The following is a 6,180-nucleotide window of genomic DNA, read 5'->3' on the forward strand; positions in this document are numbered from 1 at the left end:
GCAGCAAGTGTCACTAAGCGTTCCCGTGTAGCAGCCTGCGAATGACACTAGCCGTGAAGTGCACTCGCTCAAAGTGCACTTTACTTTGCCCGTGTGGCACGGGTGTAAGACAGCATGAGTATTTCCAAGCTTTAAGGTGACAGCGTCGAATGGTCTCCCTTTGCGAGCCTTTCCCGCATGCCTGATAACAATTCCCCACACTACTGTCATGGACACGTTTACGCAGAATGCCGTCCCTTCTTAACTCTTCAACGTGCCTACGAATCACGCAATTGAGGCAATGGAGGCAACCATAAAATGGCACTTTAATGCCTCAGTAATACACACCGGAGATGTCTTTGCGGACTTACTAAACAGCGAGAAAGCGGCCACCAAATAATGCAACCGCCGGAGCATTTCCCTGCTCCAGACTTGAAAGTGACAGAACCGCGATGCAATACAATTCCGCCCATGTGCCCTCGTTTGGGTCCGCATGAGAATCTTAGGTAGTAAATATGATGTTAAAGCCTCCCACTAAGATTATCCTTCTAACTGTGCAGTTTCGGGACGTTAAACTTCACAAGTTATTATTATTTTTTAAAACGCAATATTTTTTAAACGCAATGGGCGACGTTATTTGCGGTACTAGCAACGATAGAAATAATGATCTCATTTTGGGGCAACGAAGTACGCATCTTGATCACCTTTGTTGTGCGCTAAGTTATTAAAATGTTGAGCGTTAAAAGAAAAACTTGCATTTATTCCAGCGTCGTTAGTGGTGTTCTCACTGGCAATTGTGGAACGCTGGCTTGGGTCACTAGCTGCAGTTTCTGCGGTCTCCTCGGTTAGCTTATCTGCATGGGAAAGAAGAGGGAGGATTAGTGTCATTAAAATAAAATTCACTTTATTTTTACTATACACCGCATAGGCCTGAGGAGAATTTAGTAAGTGAGGGGGTCGAAAAAAAGATATTGACCTGTGTACTTGTTTATATTTCCCCGGTGACCGCTTTTGAGCAGCTAACAAATGTTACATGTTATCGCTGAGCGCAGGACGCGCCTGCACGATTTTCACCTGCCTCGAATGTTATCGTTGATTCTCTCTTGTCTATGTTCTCACCGAAACGTCCGATGAAATACACGACACAATCGTGGAGTGGTTGCTGGACAGCACGCGTACACCAGAGATTACATTAGAACCTTCGACGAGTCATGTATGAAACGACGGTTACGACGCGCTTCACTCACAGATCACATTTTCGACGATCGCAGACTTTGCTTGCCATTATCGTTGCGCTTGAGCGCCGCTTGTTTTGCCAGTAAAGGTCACCTAATAAATAGCTAAATTGGTAGCTGACAGTTTGGCCCTGCATCGTGCTTCACCGTCACTACAACGTCACAATGATGAAAGAGGCCACCGCCCCTAGTAAATCAAATTGGCCGCGTATCTGCTTGCTTCGCTGCAAATGACGTCGAAAGACGATAGTCTTCTGCCGCCCCTGATACGTAACACCCTCTTCCCCCTCCCACCTCTCACGCTATTCACCTCCCCTCTCACTCCTCCCATGGTGGACGCAATGGAGGTGTTGCTAAAGGTCATAGTGCGTTTGAAGTTTCCCGCGTTCGCCCTGCTCTCGCGTCATCTGTTGCGACCTTTAATTACCGTTCGCTTAAGGCCGGCTACAGAACCTCGGCGTCAGTCGGCTTGTTTTTAACGCGTAGCGTCTCTTCGACACCATCTCTAATGCGTTGATTGTTCATTTACTAACGTAAAATCCAGTCCAATGTCTATTCTTAATTTACAAGTGTCTACTTATTGATATCTACCGTTAAATGCCGTATGCAGTGGAAATTTCTGGAAACAGTGGAATATGTAGCATCCAATTATCCTCCCCGAATTTCCCGGAGAGGACATTTATTAGACATCCTGAGGAAGTATTTCTCATTTGGGAGGATATGGGGATTTTCGGGGAGCGGGGCCTTTCCCGACGCCGATTTTTGAGCCACTTCTGGAGGTTTTTCTCTTACGCTTGACAGACAATGACGCCTTCGCCATGCCGGACTTGACACGATGTTCCGCGGCTACCACATAGATTCCACTTTTCACTGGCTCAGTGGCAGATCCAGTGCTTGAGGCCGTCATCCCCACTGGCAAGTTTGATTCGCTTGCTGGTGAATCATCTACACCTTGCTGCCGCCGTGGCATGCTTGGCAGCAGCCGACTCTTCGCTGGCCCAGGTGGTAGGCTGCACACATAAACATGGCAGTAAGTTTTCTCTGTCCCATAATCGACATCCTGCATTACGCAAACAAGGAAGCACGCACCTACTGGAGCGTACCCAGTGCCCCAAGGTGGTAAAGTGGCTCATTGGATATTAGCATAGACTGAGTTGCACATAAGCCAGTAATCCAAATTGGTCTTCGAACAGCGGTACGTAGTGAGTCCCGCATCTACTGTGACCCATGTCGGAGTGAAGGAGTGGCACGTATGTACACATTGCTACATACTAATGGTATCTTCGACTGGTTGTCTCCATCTCCTCAAGCAGAGTGGGGAATATCCGGCGTTTCCCGAATTCCTAGGTAGTGGACAAGAGCGCAAGCCGAATGTTTTGACTCTCTCGGAGGAGGAAATGGCAGATGCAAAAGCACGTGACTACTACCAACATCCGATGTTTGCAGTAGGTCGATGTTTCGCCTATCCAAAACTCCCGCCACTCTCAGGAAAACCGGCGGACGCACCGGTGGGACGAGCGTTCGTTGAGACTCCAGCATGCAGTAAGGTTGCCTAGGTTAGGGTGGACCGTCGCCAACAGTGGCGACTCTGTTGTGATGACGTTGCTCGAAATGCCCTCAATATCGACGACTGCTCCGTCAATAAGGCTTGGAGAGCCTCAAAGCGCTACGTCGTTCACTTGCCACAGTAATTGCCTCGCAGCTATAAAAAGAGTGCAAATTTGCCTCCGCGTATCGGGATGCGAGCTGCTGCCGCGACGCCGCAGCCATAAACTTCGGTCGCTGCCTGCCGGCAGCGGTGGGAAGCAGGGTTTCTGGAAGGCGGCGGTCAGAAACCACGAACCGGAAAGAATAGTAAGGTGGTTTTTGGTGCAGCAGTTTGCTTTCCTTGTTTTCGATATTTTTATTAGATGGTGGGTCTGCGCATAGGCTTTAAACCTACCCTCACATATTTTTACAGGAGAGGTGTGCGCTGCGATAATATCTATTGTCTCTAATCACCTTTGGTAAACTGCACCGCACGGTTCTGTCATGGTTCATGCTTGTGATGTGGTTGTTTTGGGAGGGTCATAGTGCCTTTGATATTTGGTAATGTTATGAATGTGATACCCAACGCTGGTTTCATGCTGTACACGTAAATATGTTTCTTTAACGATCCTCAGTTGGAAATAAGCGCCAGTCCTGTGTACTCTTCTAGTCCTTGTTTCTATTGCGGTTTTGTTTTACTTCTCAGATATGTACCAACTTGCCCAGAAAATGTTCTACTAAGATATGATTCTCAATGTATAGCAGAGGCAAGCTTTATTGCTATTAGCATTTACGGAGGAACTTCACCCATTTTGCGGTATGTTTCTCTCGAAGTTATCTATGAGTGCGGCTCTTTCCCACCAACATGGATCATTGGATAGTGCATACTCAAATGGGTAGAGCAGTGGGCTGCTGTGCTGTCTGAATCGGGTTTCAAACCAGTTGTCAGAACTTGGGTCACTGTGGCTGTGTGATTAATGTAGAAGCGCCTAGGCGAGCAGGCGAAGGCTAGGGTGACGACGTGGTGCCGCTCATGACAGCTCGTGACGCAGTCGGCCTGCCTTGCAGTTCATGAACAAGTACTCTAGGAACGCCATAAAGGAGGTTACAATACCAGCCACGAGGAGTACCGTTCGACAGACTATGAATAGAGGCAAGATGCTAATACTTGTGCACAGCACCGACTGGCTATTTCTGGTTGAGTGCCCGACTTCATCGAATGCTGCTAGCGGTGGCTTAATTTTTCATGTAACCACATCAGGAAAGATCAAAAACATGCAAGCTCTCAAGGAAGACGGATGACAAGGCACAGAGATATTGAAGACACGGCGAATCGTTTAAACATAAAAAACACTACGCAGACTATTTCATTCACATATACATTGAAGCAATGACAAGAGTGACATGCGTATCGTGTAGATCATGAAACAACCGCTTAAAATGACAATGACCCAACGAAAAAAGATTTAAAAGCCAATGAAATGGGTTTGGACGTGGGCACTAAGTGAAGGAAAAAGACGTGAGCAGTCATAAGCAAAAATGACAATGACTCACTGAAAAGAGATTAACACTCAAAAACCACTGAAATGGGTTCGTACATCGGCACTAATTGAAGGAAACACCAAAGGATGATGGTAGAATTCATAATCATGCAGCAATTTACTACGTACAAAGGTCATTCGACGCCAACTGAACGAACTGCGGCGTTCAAGCAGTATCGATTTCGCAGTTTCACCTGAAAGGCGAAGCATCAATTGCGATAGCAAATTTGTAGAGAGCTATACGGAGTAATGATAGTAGCTTCATCAGCTGTATAAACTTTGACATGCAGCAGCACCGGCAACACGCAGAACTGTTGTCGACGCCGTCGGCGTTTTGCCCGCGTTCCCACAAAATGCGTGCGGCGTTGGTGACTGTTGCCGGATAGAAATAGGCACTTGGTGCCGCAGCTAAACGTCGCCTCCCTTCCCTCCCCCTCCCCCCCACGGCCTTTCGCGCGTCGGAAGAAGGTGCGTTTGCTCTACATATATGGCGATTGTAAAGGAGGAAAGAGACGCCTACTTCTGCAGCCCTTAAGGGAGCACGGCGCAGAACGCGCGTTCGTTCTCCGCTGTGCGTTCACTCCCCGTGAAAGCGCGCGTCCCTCGCGCCCTTTCACTCGCACATACAGCGTTCGGCGGCGCGCGGAAACGATTTGATCTCCATTGACGTCATACGGAACCTCACGGCGCGACGGCGACGGCAACGGCGACGGCAGAAATCTGCTTTGGAGTGTCCATATAATTGCTATCGCAATAAAAATAAACAAATACAATACACGAATACAAGCATTACTTGCACAGTATTTTCCCAAAATATTTTGAGCGGAAAAAAGTTGTCGCAGTTTCACCTGAAAGGTGAAGCATCAATTGCGATAGCAAATTTGTAGAGAGATATACGGAGTAATGATATTAGCTTTATCAGCTGTATAAACTTGGACATGCAGCAGCACCGGCAACGCGCCGAACTGTTGTCGACGCCGTCGGCATTTTGCCCGCGTTCGCTCAAAATGCGTGCGGCGTTGGTGACTGTTGCCGGAGCCTCTGATATAAATAGGCACTCGGTGCCGCAGCTAAACGTCGCCTCCCTTCCCTCCCCCTTCCCCCCCTCCCCCACGGCCTCTCGCGCATCGGAAGAAGGCGCGTTTGCTCTACATATATGGTGATTGTAAAGGAGGAAAGAGACGCCTACTTCTGCAGCCCTTAAGGAAGCACGGCGCAGAACGCGCGTTTGTTCTCCGCCGTGCGTTCACTCCCCGTGAAAGAGCGCGTCCCTCGCGCCCTTTCACTCGCACCTACAGCGTTCGGCGGCGCGCGCCAACCTTTCCCTTTCCCTCAAGAACCACTTACCACCACCGCGCGGCCACGATTTCATCTCCATTGACGTCATACGGAACCTCACGGCGACGGCGACGGCGACGGCGACGGCGACGCCGACGGCAGAAATCTGCTTTTGAGTGTCCATATAATTGCTATCGCAATAAAATTGTTTTGCGCCCATGAGGGCCATTGGAATTTCCAAGTGAGTGGGAAAACATATGTTCTTACCTAAAACTCAAAAGATGGAACTGTCGCTGTAGTCGAACTGTGGTGGCGATATACTGGGCATTCAATATTGAAAACGTGTTTATTCCCTTGGCTTTTGCATACGTAACCTGAAAGGACAGGCATATTTTAAGATTATCGCTGGATTGCTTATTCTAGTAGGCACTGATGAAACAAATTTTTAACACATGAAAAGGCTTACATAAAATAATTTATGTAAAATACAACTAACAATCGTGTTAATCCTCTTAATCACCTCCCCACCTTCATCAAATGCTGCGATAGCGGTGGCTTAATTTTCCATGTAGCTATAGAATAAGGAACGCGTAAAACAGGCAAGCGTTCAAGGAAGCAGG

Source organism: Dermacentor silvarum, chromosome 10, assembly GCF_013339745.2.
Source record: "Dermacentor silvarum isolate Dsil-2018 chromosome 10, BIME_Dsil_1.4, whole genome shotgun sequence".
Taxonomy (NCBI): domain Eukaryota; kingdom Metazoa; phylum Arthropoda; class Arachnida; order Ixodida; family Ixodidae; genus Dermacentor; species Dermacentor silvarum.